Here is a 16,658-nt window from a genome sequence, read left to right on the forward strand (position 1 = left end):
TCTTCAAATCTGTAATAGATTGTTATATAAAGGAGATGAAATTTGCTTTATTTGGCTCCATAGAATAGAATTAAGTGCAACAGGTGGAAATTATAGGGAACCTAATTCCAACTCAGTTTAAGGAGTAACTTCACTAACTGTTATAATTGTCCAATAACATTCTCTATTACTGAAGGTTTTTGGGTAAAGAATAAACAATTACTTTATAGGTGATTTTGCAAACATATAGTGGGAACTTTATATCATTATGTCCTAGTATTCCATGAATCCACACAACTCCAAATTTGTTCAAATGTGTCTAAATGAAGTTTGTTCAGAGAACAGAATATGGATGGATCAATTAACAAAATCATGTAATAGGAACTGGTCCTTAATATAGGTCCTCAAATAGGGTCCTTAAATCATCCAGTCCAATGCCACCATATTCCAGATGAAAAAACACACTGTTGAAAAGGACATGATACCCTAAGGTATACATAGTAAGCTATCACTAGAAAATATGATCTGACTCTTGGTCCAGCTAATGAGGTTCATCTTACTGGTTCATACTAGAACTATTGACTAAAGATTTAATCAACTTAAGAAACTTAATTAAAATTGCTTGCTCTGAGTAAAAGGCATTTTTGAATAGTGAATAGAGTGCTAATCATGGAGTCAGGAAGACCCGAGTTAAAATCCTTTCTCAGGTAGGTACCTGAGTTATTTGATGTTGACATATAGCTTAACTTAACTTTATTGTGCTTTTGGGTATCCTTCTGAGGCATCATTAATTAACATAAGTAGAGCCAAGATTCAAACACAAGTCCTCTGATCTATCTCATACTCTTCCCACTATACCACACAATCCCTTAAATAGCTTAAATTCACCCCTCCTTCATGATGTTCTTCTAAATTTATCAGAGAAAAGTCTAATACTTTTCCTTGCCTTTTCCAGTCCAGATGTGGTATTTCTGTTACTAATTTTTCCAGTTTATTCCATTATTTTAAAACCACAGTTAAATATAGGAGGTTTCTTTCCAAAAATAAAATATGTAAAAGCCTTTATATTCATTTCTATCTTGAGTAAGATCTCAGTGTTCTTATGTCTTAGGCAGGAAACCAGTGTGGAAGAGTTAACTGAACTCAGGACTTGTGAATTTTTCTCTTGGCACTTCTACTCCTACATATAATCTTGGAAGAGAGAGCACTTGCCTGAAAGTCATAGAACCATAGGATATTAATCCTTGAAGGAACCCAAGAATGTAATACCTACCATACTCTAAAGTTGTTATAACCAGAAGGTGATAAACAGGATGATTTCAGAGAAAGCTAGAAAGACCTACATGAACTGATACAGAGTGAAATAAGCAGAACCAGGATAACATTGTACACAGTAACAGCAACATGATGATCAGCTGTTAAAGACAGCTATTCTCAGCAAAACAATGATCCAGGACAATTCTGGGGAATTTTGACCAAAAAAAATGTATTTACCTGTAGAAAAAGAACTTTTGGAGTTGGAATGCAGATTAAAGCATGCTATTTTTCATTTTAATTTATTTGTGCTTTTATTTGGGGGTTTTGGTTTTATATGAGTATTCAATATCTAGCTCCCTGTACCAATATAAAGTCAAAATGGGTATATAATTTAAATATAAAGAGTGATATTTAAATAAATTAGGGGGACATTGGATAGTTTACCTGTCATATCTATGGAAAGGGGGAACACTTCTGACCAAAAAAGAGAGAGAGAGAATATTACAAGGTATAAAATGAATAATTTTGATTATATTAAATTAAAAAAAAGATTTTTTACAAACAAAACCAATGCAATCAAGATTAGAAGGGAAATAACAAACTGGGGGAGAAATTTATAACAAATTTCTCTGATAAAGATCTCATTTCTCTAATATGTAAAGAACTAAATCAAATTTATAAGAATCCAAGTTATTCCCCAACTGATAAATAGTTAAAAGATATGAATAGGCAGTTTTCAGATGAAGAAATCAAAGCTATCAATAATCATATTAAAAAATGTTCTAAGTTCCTCTTGATTAAAGAAATGCAAATTAAAACAACTCTGAGGTACCATCTCTTACCTATCAGATTGACCAATATGACAGTAAAGGAAAATAATAAATGTTGGAGAGAATGTGGCAAAATTGGGACACTAATGCTTTTCTGGTGGAATTATGAATTGATCCAAGCCTTCTGGAAAGAAATGTGAAATTATGCCCAAAGAACTATCAAAGAAAACACTTTCAAAACTATTAAAAAACTATCAAAGTTTTTTATTTGATAGCTCTTTGGGGCATAATTTCAAATTTTAATCCACTAATATACCACTATTAGGCATGTATCCCAAAGAGATAAAAAATGGGAAAGGACCTGTTTGTCCAAAAATATTTATAGCTGTGCTTTTTGTGGTAGCAAAGGATAGGGTTAGAAACTAAAGGAATGTCCCTCAATTAGGGAATGACTGACAAATTGTAGTATATGACTGTGATATAATATATAATATTATTGTGCTATAAGGAATGATGGACAGGATGATTTAAAAAAAGAACTGGGAAGATCTACAAAAACTGATATAGAGTGAAATAAGCAGAACCAGAAGAACATTATACATAGTAACTGCAATGTTGTGGAAAAATCAAATGTGATAAACTGCTACTCACAGAAACACAATGATCCAGGACAATTCTGAGGGATTTGTGGATAAGAATGGTATCTACCTCCAAAGAAAGAACTATTAGAGTATAAATGCATTTGAAAGAATATGAATTATCACTTGTTTATTTGGGTATATGATTTGGTGTTTGGTTTTATGAGTTTATTCACTTACAAAAATGAATAGTATGGAAATGTCTTGTGTGATAATACATGTATAACCCAGATTGAATTGCATTTCAGTTCCAGAAAGGGGTTCAAAAAAAGGAAAGGAGACAATCTGAATCATATAACTTCAGAAAACTTGTGTGGAAATTTATTAAAATAAAATGGATAAATTTGAGAAAAAAACAATGGACAATGTAGAAATGTATGTTGCATGATTATACATGTATGACCCAGGTCAAATTGCTTACCATCTCCAAGAGGGGGAAAGAAAGGAGAGAGATAATTCAGTTCTTATAACATCAGAAAACATATGTGGAAAGTTGTTATTACATGTTATTGGGAAAATAAAATGTTTTTAAGAAAAGAATTGTAAGAGATTTTAGAATATATAATAACAAAACTCTAAGGGACCTGGGAACAGTGAATGTTAGGAGACCCTACAGTCTGGAACTCATATAAAATCATAGGTTCACTGGTTTGGTGTTAAAAGGAATTTCACAAACTTTGTTGTTCAATACTCTCATTTTAAAGGATATGATCAAACTAAAGGGCAGCTATTGCTAACCTAAGGACAAAGAATTGTTGTTGCCCAAACTCTGGTAGATTGTTTGCCAAAAACCTTGGACAGCTCACAAGAGAACTCAGAAGTTTGATTTGGTTTCTTGGACTCAAATGTACTATGATGCTCAAGTCTATAAAACAAAAACAAGCCTAGATTTTAAGATCTCTCATTTTTATATGCTGCTTATGGGAAAGCTCAGAGCAGAAAGGAAGCTGGTGCCCTCATTAAGTTTCATCACAGCAGCTGCTCCCTCCCTGCTCTTACAGGTCAATTGTCCTATCTTTCTGATTATGCTAACACTGTCCAATGAACAAATATCCCTGTTATACTCTTTCCCATCTTTATGACCCAATGCTTTGCTTCTCATTATCCTGTTTTTGGCTTGCTTCTCTGATCTGGGATTAATAATTGTAGATTGTGGATTTGGAAAGTCCTGTGGTCTAATAGGAGTACTGAGTTTAGAACCAGCAACTTGGATTTGAATACTAGTTTTAACACTGTGATTTTGAGCAGGTCACAACCTCACTGGATGTTAGGTCTTCATTATTGGTCCAGATAATATTTTTTTTTAATATATTTTATTTGATCATTTCCAAGCATTATTCGTTAAAGACATAGATCATTTTCTTTTCCTCCCCCCCACCCCCCATAGCCGACGCGTAAGTCCACTGGGCATTAGATGTTTTCTTGATTTGAACCCATTGCTTTGTTGATAGTATTTGCATTAGAGTGTTCATTTAAAGTCTATCCTCTGTCATGTCCCCTCAACCTCTGTATTCAGGCAGTTGCTTTTTCTCGGTGTTTCCACTCCCATAGTTTATCCTTTGCTTATGAATGGTGTTTTTTTTCTCCTGGATCCCTGAAAGTTGTTCAGGGACATTACACCGCCCCTAATGGAGAAGTCCATTACGTTCGATTATACCACAGTGTATTAGTCTCTGTGTACAATGTTCTCCTGGTTCTGCTCCTCTCACTCTGCATCACTTCCTGGAGGTTGTTCCAGTCTCCATGGAACTTCTCCACTTTATTATTCCTTTGAGCACAATAGTATTACATCACCAACATATACCACAGTTTGTTCAGCCATTCCCCAATTGATGGGCATCCCCTCGTTTTCCAGTTTTGGGCCACCACAAAGAGCGCAGCTATGAATATTTTTGTACAAGTCTTTGTGTCCATTATCTCTTTGGGGTACAGACCCAGCAGTGCTATGGCTGGGTCAAAGGGTAGATATTCTATTGTCGCCCTTTGGGCATAGTTCCAAATTGCCCTCCAAAATGGTTGGATCAGTTCACAACTCCACCAGCAATGAATTAATGTCCCTACTTTGCCACATCCCCTCCAGCATTCATTACTTTCCTTTGCTGTTATGTTAGCCAATCTGCTAGGTGTGAGGTGATACCTCAGAGTTGTTTTGATTTGCATCTCTCTGATTATAAGAGATGTAGAACACTTCTTCATGTGCTTGTTAAGAGTTTTGATTTCTTTATCTGAGAACTGCCTATCCATTTCCCTTGCCCATTTATCAATTGGAGAATGGCTTGATTTTTTGTACAATTGATTTAGCTCATTATAAATATGAGTAATTAAACCTTTGTCAGAGGTTTCTATGAAGATTTTTTCCCAATTTGTTGTTTCCCTTCTGATTTTAGTTATATTGGTTTTGTTTGTACAAAAGCTTTTTAGTTTGATGTAGTCAAAATTATTTATTTTACATTTTGTGATTCTTTCTATATCTTGCTTGGTTTTAAAGCCTTTCCCCTCCCAAAGGTCTGACATGTATACTATTCTGTGTTTACCCAATTTACTTATGGTTTCCTTCTTTATGTTTAAGTCACTCACCCATTTTGAATTTATCTTGGTGTAGGGTGTGAGGTGTTGATCTATTCCTAGTCTCTCCCACACTCTCTTCCAATTTTCCCAGCAGTTTTTATCGAATAGTGGATTTTTGTCCCAAAAGCTGGGATCTTTGGGTTTATCGTATACTGTCTTGCTGAGGTCGTTTTCCCCCAGTCTATTCCACTGATCTTCCTTTCTGTTTCTTAGCCAGTACCAAATTGTTTTGATGACTGCTGCTTTGTAATATAGTTTGAGGTCTGGGACTGCAAGGCCCCCATCATATGTGTTTTTTTTCATTATTTCCCTGGATATCCTTGATCTTTTGTTCTTCCAAATGAACTTTGTTATGGTTTTTTCTAAATCAGTGAAGAAGTATTTTGGTAGTTCAATGGGTATGGCACTAAATAGATAAATAAGTTTGGGTAGGATGGTCATTTTTATTATATTGGCTCGTCCTATCCATGAGCAGTTAATGTTTTTCCAATTGTTCAAGTCTAGTTTTAGTTGTGTGGCGAGTGTTTTGTAGTTGTGTTCATATAGTTCCTGTGTTTGTCTTGGGAGATAGATTCCTAGGTATTTTATTTTGTCTAAGGTGATTTTGAATGGGATTTCTCTTTCTAGTTCTTGCTGCTGAGCTGTGTTGGAGATATATAGAAAAGCTGATGATTTATGTGGGTTTATTTTGTATCCTGCAACTTTGCTAAAGTTGTTGATTATTTCAATTAGCTTTTTGGTTGAATCTCTAGGATTCTTTAAGTAGACCATCATGTCATCCGCAAAGAGTGATAACTTGCTCTCCTCCTTGCCTATTCTGATACCTTCAATTTCTTTATCTTCTCTAATTGCTACTGCTAGTGTTTCTAGTACAATGTCAAATAGTAGAGGTGATAATGGGCATCCTTGTTTCACTCCTGATCTTATTGGGAATGCATCTAGTTTATCCCCATTGCAGATGATATTAGCTGTTGGTTTTAGATATATACTGTTTATTATTTTTAGGAATGACCCTTCTATTCCTATGCTTTCTAGTGTTTTTAATAGGAATGGGTGTTGTATTTTATCAAATGCTTTTTCTGCATCTATTGAGATAATCATGTGGTTCTTGCTAGTTTGCTTGTTGATGTGGTCAATTATGTGGATGGTTTTCCTAATGTTGAACCAGCCCTGCATCCCTGGTATGAATCCTACTTGATCATGGTGAATGATCCTTCTGATCACTTGCTGGAGTCTTTTTGCTAGTATCCTATTTAAAATTTTTGCATCTATATTCATTAGGGAGATTGGTCTATAGTTTTCTTTCTCTGTTTTTGACCTGCCTGGTTTTGGAATCAGTACCATGTTTGTGTCGTAAAAGGAGTTTGGTAGAACTCCCTCTTTGCTTATTATGTCAAATAGTTTGTATAGTATTGGGGTTAACTGTTCTCTGAATGTTTGATAGAATTCACAGGTGAATCCATCAGGCCCTGGGGATTTTTTCTTAGGAAGTTCTTTGATGGCTTGATGGATTTCAATTTCTGATATGGGATTATTTAAGAATTCTATTTCCTCTTCTGTTAGTCTAGGCAGTTTGTATTTTTGTATATATTCATCCATTTCTCCTAAATTGGTGTATTTATTGCCATATAATTGGGCAAAGTAATTTCTAATGATTGCCTTAATTTCCTCCTCATTGGAGGTGCTGTCCCCCTTTTCATCTTTAATGCTGTGAATTTGCTTTTCTTCCTTCCTTTTTTTAATTAGATTGACCAGTACTTTGTCTATTTTGTTTGTTTTTTCAAAGTACCAGCTTCTTGTCTTATTTATTAAATCAATAGTTCTATCACTTTTGATTTTATTAATTTCTCCCTTAATTTTTAGGATTTCTAATTTGGTTTTCTGCTGGGGGTTTTTAATTTGATCGCTTTCGAGTTTTTTCAATTGCATTTCCAATTGATTGATCTCTGCTCTCCCTTGTTTGTTAATATGAGCTTTCAGGGATATGAATTTGCCTCTGATTACCGCTTTGGCTGCATCCCAAAAGGTTTGAAAGGATGTTTCGCCATTGTCATTTTCCTTGATGAAATTATTAATTGTTTCTATGATTTCTTCTTTAGCTAAACGGTTTTGGAGTATCATATTGTGTAATTTCCAATTGGTTTTAGATTTGGTTTTCCATGTACCATTACTAATCATTATTTTTATTGCCTTGTGATCTGAGAAGGCTGCATTCATTATTTCTGCTTTTTTGCATTTGTGTGCTATGTTTCTGTGACCTAATGTATGGTCAATTTTTGTGAATGTGCCATGTGGTGCTGAGAAGAAGGTGTATTCCTTTTTATCCCTATTTATTTTTCTCCATATGTCTATTAATTCTAATTTTTCTAAGATTTCATTCACTTCTTTTACCTCTTTCTTATTTATTTTTTGATTTGATTTATCTAAATTTGATAATGGTTGGTTTAAGTCTCCCACTAGTATGGTTTTATTGTCTATTTCTTCCTTCAATTCTCCTAGTTTCTCCATTAGAAATTTGGGTGCTATATTATTTGGTGCATACATGTTGATTAATGATATTTCCTCATTGTCTAGAGTCCCTTTTAACAAAATATAATTACCTTCCCTATCCCTTTTGATCAGGTCTATTTTTGCATTGGCTTTATCAGATATCATGATTACCACTCCTGCCTTCTTTCTATCAGTTGAGGCCCAGAAGGTCTTACTCCATCCTTTAATTCTGACCTTGTGGGTGTCAACCCGCCTCATGTGTGTTTCTTGAAGACAACATATGGTAGGGTTTTGGATTCTAATCCATTCTGCTATTCGTCTACGTTTTATGGGTGAGTTCATCCCATTCACGTTCAAAGTTATGATTGTCATTTGTGGACTCCCTGGCATTTTGATTGCCTTCCCTAATTCTAACCTTTTCTTCTTCGGCTCTACCTTTTAGTCCAGTCATTTACTTTGAATCAGTCCCCCTTGTCCCCTCCCTTGATGTTTCCCTTTTTAGTCCCTCCCTTTTTGTTCCCTCCCCCTCCCCCCTCTCTTTCCCTCCCTTTTTGTTCTCCCTCTCCCCCTCCCCCCCTTGGTTTTCCCTTCTCCTTACCCTTGTTGGGTAAGATAGAATTCAAGATCCCAATGGATCTGGATGTTTTTCCCTCTCAGAGTTGATTTCCCTGAGATTGAGGTTTAAGTAAACCCCCCCCCCCCTCTCTTCCTCTCCTTCTTATAGGAGTTTTCTTCCCCTCCCCTTCCCCTGTGAATCTTTGTGTGAGAACCATTATTCTATTTGGTCTTTCTTTACCCCCTATTTATACATTACATTTTCCCCACATATTAGTATACATAGGTTGATATAAATGTAGTCCTTATAGAAGAGAGTTTGAGTAAAAGAAGATAACATTTTTCCCCTTTCCTTAATATTTACCTTTTCAGGTATTCTTTGCTCTTTGATTTTCGGTATCAAACTTTCCACAGAGCTCTGGTCTTTTCTTTGCAAAAAGTTGGAAGTCTTCTATTTTGTTGAATGCCCATACTTTCCCTTGGAAGTATATAGTCAGTTTTGCTGGGTAGCTGATTCTTGGTTGGAGACCCAGCTCTCTGGCCTTTCTGAAGATCATGTTCCATGCCTTACGATCATTCAGAGTAGAACTTGCAAGGTCTTGTGTGACCCTGATTGGCATTCCTTTATATCTAAATTGTCTTTTTCTGGCTTCCTGTAGGATTTTTTCTTTTGTTTGATAGCTTTGGAATTTGGCAATTACATTCCTGGGAGTTGTCTTTTGGGGGTTTAGTGTAGAAGGTGTTCTGTGAGCTCTGTCAGTGGATGTATTGCCCCCTTGTTCTAGAATCTCTGGGCAATTTTCTTTGATTATATCTTGTATCACCATGTCCAGTTTGGTGTTTATTTCTGGCTTTTCTGGGAGTCCAATTATTCTTAAATTTTCTCTTCTCCCCCTGTTTTCCAGATCTATCACCTTGTCGGTGAGATATTTTATGTTCTCTTCTAATTTCTTGGTGTTTTGGCTTTGCTTTATTAGTTCTTGCTTTAAAGCCTGGTTTTCTTTTACAGTTTGGTCAAACTGGTTTTGTAGATGCGTGAATTTCTTTTGCATCATTTCCCACTTTTCCTCCCAGAGGGCTTCCATCTTTTTGGTCCTTTCTGATTCAAATTCTTCATGGGTTTGTGGAGAGTTTCTATTTCCTTTGGAGGATTTTGGAGAATTTTCTTGTATATCTTCTTCTATCTGCTCTGTATTTTGTATTTTGGCTCCATAGAATGTGTCCAGAGTCGCCCCTTTCTTCTTATTTTTCTTGGTATTTTGGGGCTTCGGTGCTTCTGTGGAGTTTGTCATCTCTGAACGTGGAGGATTGGCTTTTCTTGTCTTTGTCTGGTGATCAGAGGCTTTAGTCCTGGGCAGATGTTGGTTCTATGAGCGTTCCCTGGGTTAAACTGAATATGCCTCACTGGAACTGGAATGGAAGGGTCGGACCACGAGGCCACACTCTCCCCCTGGCTCGATTTCCGGAAGTTGCCTTCAGAATCGCTGGCCGTGAGGCTGTTTCGTGGGCCTGCGGGGGGATGGGCTGCCGCTTCCCCAAGCTCCGAGAGCACAGACTTTCACTGAGACTTGGATAGCAGGATCCAGCCCGTGAGGCTGTCTTGCCTGCCCTGAGGGTTGCTGTTGTTTTGACCAGCTCTCTGCAGCGGAGGCCCCAGGCAGTAACTTTCCCCCGGACCGACCAGCTCTTTGCAGCGGAGGCCCCAGGCAGTAACTTTCACCCGGACTGGGACTTGGGTAGAAGACCCTGAGGGTTGTTGTTCCTCAGACCCTGCTCTCTGAGCCCGGCACCGCTGCCGCTTCCGGGAGCCTTGGACTCTGCGCTCCTACCCCTGAGGTCCGAGGGATCTCGGGTTCTGGCTTTTAAGGGGAGCCGTACCTTTTGAACCGGGTCCAGGTCCAGGAGGAGGGTTCCCAGGGTCTGTGCTGTTGATCGTTTTGAATTTCGGCGCCTTAGGAGCTTCTAGTTTGAGATCGGTCGGGAAGGGTTTTCCGGAGATCTGAGCTTCAGCTTTCTCTAAGCCGCCATCTTTGGTCCAGATAATATTAAGGCTCCTTCCAGTTCTAAATCTATGATTGTTTTCTCCACTCCTTGTACCCCATCTTGGAGGGATTTACTTCTTTGGGACACACCAAGGATCACCTGCCTCCTGCTGGTTCTGGTAGACCCTGTATAATCCAAATGACTCAATCATATTATCTCTTTCAGAGTCTGGCCACAGGTCACCAAAACTGAGTTTCATATTGAAAGAGAAACAGGATTCTATAAGCAATAGTTCTTATATTATAATAAGAAATAATGGTGATAATAGCAATTATAATCTTCATAGTAACTGATGTTTTATGCAGCTCTAATGTTTTACAAATCATTCTTCTTGTAACAACTCTGTGAAAGAAGAAGCACAAATGATATTATTGACATTTAATAGTTGTAGAAAATCAAAGTTAGAGACAGTAAAGGACTTACCCAAGGTCACAAAGCTAGCCAGTTTCTTAAGCATAATTTCTCTAGCCCGAAAGCCTTGGGGCAGTATCTCTTCATCTCTTCTCATTATTAGTTTCCCCAGGCTTTCCAACTTAATCCTGACAGGTTCATTTACCATTAATGCTGCCTATGATATTGCAATTCAACACAGCAGCTGGCTTGGAATTGAGAAATCAACATATGAATCAGTCATAATGGAAGAAGGAGGAGAAAGACACCAACTCAGCCTGTGACAAGAAACAGGAGAGAGAATTACAGGCAAATTTTATAGATATGGAGAGTCTTATTTTTTGTCTTATATTCTTGTAGTCAGGATAGGTTCAAATACTTCTTTCTCTGTGCTTGGCTTACTTAGGCCAATGGCCTAAGAAGAGAAGAAAGGAACTGATGGTTTGAAATCTGCAATAGAGTATGGAGAGCCTACAGATTTAAACTTCTCATTTTTAGCATCTCCAGGACTAAGAAAGGATTCAGCACTCACTTCTATCTCTTCTATCTCACTATCAAAGACTACTCTCTCAGAGCCCTCTGGAAATGGCAGAATTTGGTTAAATGATTTTCTTCCTGTTATGAAATCTGTCACTTCTTAGTTGCAAGTCTATGGACAAGTTGGGTCCTCTCTCTGAGTCTCACTTTCCTGATCTGAAAAATGGGGACAATAACCCCTACATTACTCCTCTCACAGTGATATGAGGAAAGGTCTTTGTATATTCTTCAGCTCTATTGAAATGAGAGCTGTTGAGAGACTGTGAGTATAGAAGAAGAGAAAATCAATCAAGATATATGAGTTTCATGCAGACTTTATGACTGATTTTCTGGGACTCCTTGGTTAAATCAGAAGACCGACCTGATTTCAAATCCCAGTATGATGCAAACTTATGCTAAAGCTTAATCTCACCACATCTTAATTTCTCATTTCATAAAATTAGGGGTTTGAAATTGATGGTCTCAGGGGCAGCTAGGTGCCTCAGTCAAGCGCCAGTCCTCAAGTTGGATGGGCCTGGGTTCAAATCTGACCTCAGACACTTACTAGCTGTGTGACTTTTGGCAAGTCACTTCAACCCATTTGTCTGGCCCTTGCCGTTTTATCTTAGGGTTGTTTCTAACAGAAAGCAAGAATTCACAGTTAAAGAAATAGATGGTCTCTACATTTTCTATCAGCTCTTAAATTTCTAAGAAACTCTAAATCACTTCCTCTTGCTAAGCTTTAGTTTCCCTATTTGTAAAATGAAGTAAATGGACAAAGAGACAAATAGTATAACAAATACAAGACCTGCTGCTTGGGATTTATTTACTTTTCTGTGCTACTTGCTGAAAGTAAGGAGTACCTAGGGGTGTTCAGAAAGGACAAGCACTTCTGGTGTGAGGGCTTGCTGAACCCTTTTCAGGCTTGTTCATCTACCTTTAACATCTACCTGTCACTCAAATCTCACCCTCATGTACAAGAATCTACAGCATGTGTAGCAGCTACACTCTGGTAAAACTGCCTCAGCAGACTGGCTAAACTAGGTTGAGAGTAATCAATGGGCTTCAAGCCCCTTTGATGAGTCAGGGGGATGTCTATACCAAGCATGTGAAAACTTTCCCCACTTGAATGGGAGGATGAGAATAATTTGTTCCAAGGCCATGAAGGCAGCTGAAGCAGGTACTATGGAGCATTTAGAGCATGGGCAAACATCAAAGATGCCAAAGTCAGCTACTTCTTAGGCCATCTTGAGTCATACTGACTTTTGTCTTGCTGTTGAACTTTGGTGACCGATGACTTTGTGCAACTCTGCCTCACTTAAATCCAATTTACATGTAAATCACCACTACCCTGTAAAGTCATTGGTCCTCTAAAAATGAAGGACAAACCATAACTATAACTGGCAACACATTTCAGTTCTAAATTAAATCATCCTAGAAGTCATAGCTCCTCTTTGGGACTCAGGTTCCTACTCTGAAAAAATAAAGGGATTAGCACGCTAGTATAAGGGTTTCTATTTTTTTGTGACCTAGACCCTTTTGGCTATCTGTTAGAGGGTAAAAACCCTTTCTCAATACTTAAGATTACAAAGAAAACAAATTACAATGAAATGGAGTTACCAGTCTTTTTTTTTTTTTAAGTTTCATAAACTCCAAGTTAAAAACTTGTTTACTAGACGGTTTGTAAGATCCCCATACCCTTGGAAATTCAGTGGTGCTATCACTCAAAGATATTTAAAGTCCCTTCTGGGTCCTTGATGCTGTGATGCCCCCTAGGTTTGAGAATATTAGAAGGATTTCTATTTGCAGTAGTTTCCTGAATAAACTCCATAATCCTTGGTGACTTGGAGTTCAATGAGAGGAGATTAGGGCAATGAGATTTAACTAATTGAAATATAACCTTTTCTTCCCCTCATCCCGCTAACCTGCTAATATGCTGGATGTCTCCTTCATGTCTAATTAGCTGTAAGTTTCTCCACAAGGATCTCTGGTACATAAACTCAAGATGTGGTGTCATTACTGTGTTTATCCGGAAGAAACGCTTTGAGGGCCATTACCTTGGTTCTTTTCCAGGACAATAAATATTTCCACCCAGGGAGATCTTTTGAAAACCATCAAGGCAGCCTTTTCTTTCAAAGGCCAAGACAAAGGGGGACTTCACTACATTATGAATTGCATTTGAATCTTTACACCTTCTCTGATGGCCTTAGCTCTATGCTGGGTATTCCATAACGCCTAAATAGTGACATTTCTGACTTTGGGTCTTATTCCTTTTTTATTCATTGGTTTGGATATTTTAAAATATATCTATCATTTATCTGTATATATCTACCTACATATATATTTATGTATATATGTATGTATATATGTATCTATATATCTATCTTCTACCTATCTACATCTACCAACTTACCTAAGTGACACTTTCTCTAGTGGAAAAATGAGTTGGAATTCCAAAAGCCAAGTCAGGTGCTAATAAAAGAGAGAATCATTCAATCCATAGAGGAGCTAGCTGGTTTCATTATTTTCTTTCAGCCTAAACCAGGGACAAGTTCAATGGGAAAAGGCTAGATGGTACAACAGAAAAAATACCAAACTCAGAGGCAAGTAATATGGCTTCAGGAAGCAATTTTTGTTTTGATTATATTACTTTAGTGAAGTTATCTCACTTCTTTGAGTCTCAGTTTACTGACCTGTAAAATCTAATTATGCCATTTGTCTGGCAGAGCTAGCAAAAGGATCAAATTATTTAAGGTCTGTGAAAGTACTTTGTAAAATGCAAACTTTTATACAGATTTAAAGGGTTGATATTATTGAAAGGCAACCATATGAATGCATGAATCAATAAATCAACAAACATTTTAGTATACTCTTGCTTTGTGCCTTGTTCTGTGCTAAGGAAACAGAAAAGATATTGTTTTGGGATAGCAGAAGACTTGGGTCTATGTCTCAGCTCTTCTACTAGCTCATTGTGTGTTGTAGGGCAAGTCATTTCAACTCTCTAGAGCTCAGTTTCCTTATCTATAAAATAAAGAGAATAGAAGAGATATTATAAATAGATTGATAGATAGGTATATAGATAGATAACTAGATAGATAGATAGATAGATTGTAAAGATTAAATTTTTTTTTAATTTTTACTAGATAGATAGATAGATAGATAGATGGATGATAGGATCACAGAGTATCAATGTGCCAGGCATTGTGTTAAGCATAAGATAGAAAAATAAAAAAAGAAGAAACCAAGAGAGTCCCTACTTGGAAGGAATTTATATTTTAATAGAGAAGGACAACATAAAGAAGAGCTGGGAAAGGTGGGAGGATTCACTTGGAATGAAAGTGAAAGAACAGAGGAGCATGAGCAGGAAGTGAAGTGAATAGCATAACTAGGATGCCTTGAGATAATGCCGTTCCAGGCAGGAGCTTACTAATCAGTGAGGACCACACATCATGGAGTCATTTTTAGGGAATAGCAAGACATCTGGTGTAAAAGTAAAGGAATCTGAAGAGTGAAGGATATTCCCAGAATAATAGAAAGAACCCTAGATGGGAGTAAAGAGAATTGGGATTTAGTCGATTAACTTTTTCTGAGAACTTGATTTAATCATATTTGCTTTTTGGATCTTAGTTTTCTTATTTCTAAAATGATGATGCCAACATTCTTCAGAGTTGGAAAGGATATTAGCATCATTGTCAATGACCTTGTGATCTCTCAGGCCCATGAGTCTGTGTTGCATTTTGACTTTTCATGTTGGTGGGGAAAGTCTATTTGCAATGGTTCCCTGGATAAAAGTCACAATTGGCATTATTGTTGTTCAAATACAGACTTCCTTAGTTTGGTGAAATGAATTGCCCAAGATCTTACACTATATTAGTGGCAGAGACAGAACTGGAACTCATATCTCCTGATCCCAGTTCAAATCATAAGGCTCTTTAAGCTACCTCATTTCCCTGTTTTTTCTCTTAATATATTAGTCTATCAACATTACTTCTTTGCCAACAAATCTTTAGTATATCTAAAATAAAACATTAACTCTTCAGCATGGTATTTCATGACCTCCTCAATCTTATTTCTACCTACTTCTCTAAAGAAAAGTTTGGATTGAGTAAAATATAGTTCAATGAACTTGGCTTTGACTCATAAATACATCCTAAGAATAGCTTATTAAAGGGATGTTGATAGTTTTTAAAAAGGACGCAATAGCAACTACAAAAACAGGACAGGCAAGACAAGCCAAACTAAACCCATTTGCTTTTCTGATAAGATTACTCAGATAAAGTAAAGCATTTGATTGAATTTCTTATGCAAAAAAAAAAAGTAGAAATGTGGGCTAAATGATACTTAAGAAGATTTGGAAATTGTTTGAAATGTTAGAACCCCAAATACTCATTAATAGTTAGATTTCCCATTGATGGAAAGTCTCTAATGGAGTGCCCAAAGATTTCAAACAGCCTGAGGCTAGTTGAAAATTTTCTCAATAGCTTGGATAAAGGCATAGATGGCTTACTTTTCAAATTTGTAAATGACATAAACCTAGGAGGAATAGCTATTACAATGGAAGATATAGTGAAGATTCAAAAACATCTTAGCAGGCTAAAACATTAGTCTGAACCTAATAAGCTGAAATTCAGTAGAGTTAAATGCAAACTTTTACAATTAAGTTAAAAAAATCATCTTCACAAGTACAATATGGGGGAGGAAGGACTAGACAGTCAGAAAAAACTATAGATATTTTTAATGGACTACTCAAGCTTAATATGAGTCAACAGTGTGATGCAGATGCCAAAAAAAACAAATTAACATGCATCTCAGACTGCATCATGTCCATGAACAGAGGGATGATACTCAATTCAGTTTAATTCAATTCAGAAAAGCATTTAGTAAGCGCTGTGCTATGGCTGGGAGTCCAAAGACAGAAACAAAATAACTTCTGGTCTCAAGGGGTTTTCATTCTATTAGGGGGAGGGATATATCACAGACAAAAATCAGTAAAAATGAACTATGTTAAGAGTAATACCAGGGAGGGGCAACTAGCTGTCTCAGTCAATTGAGAGCCAGACCTGGAATCAAAAGGTCCTGTGTTCAAATTTTGTCACAGATACTTCTGAGCTGTGGGACCTTGGGTAAGTGATTGATCTCCCATTGCCTAGTCCTTACCAGTCTTCTATCTCAGAATCAATACACTCTATTGATGGTACTGATTCTAAGATAGAAGGTAAGGGTGTTTTTTTAAAGTAATATCAGGTAAATTCAATAGGAAAAGAACAAGTCATGGAGGGGAGGGTGTATTGGGACAAGCTTCACATAAGAAAAGAAGAGGCAAGCATTAAGTTCTTACTGTCTTCTAGATATTGTACTCTGATAATTTAGAAATAGTAATATATTATAATCATTTGATCCTCATAATAATCTTAGAGGTAGATATTATTGGTGCTATTATTATATCCATTTT

This window comes from Monodelphis domestica, chromosome 7 (genome assembly GCF_027887165.1).
Source record: "Monodelphis domestica isolate mMonDom1 chromosome 7, mMonDom1.pri, whole genome shotgun sequence".
NCBI lineage: Eukaryota > Metazoa > Chordata > Mammalia > Didelphimorphia > Didelphidae > Monodelphis > Monodelphis domestica.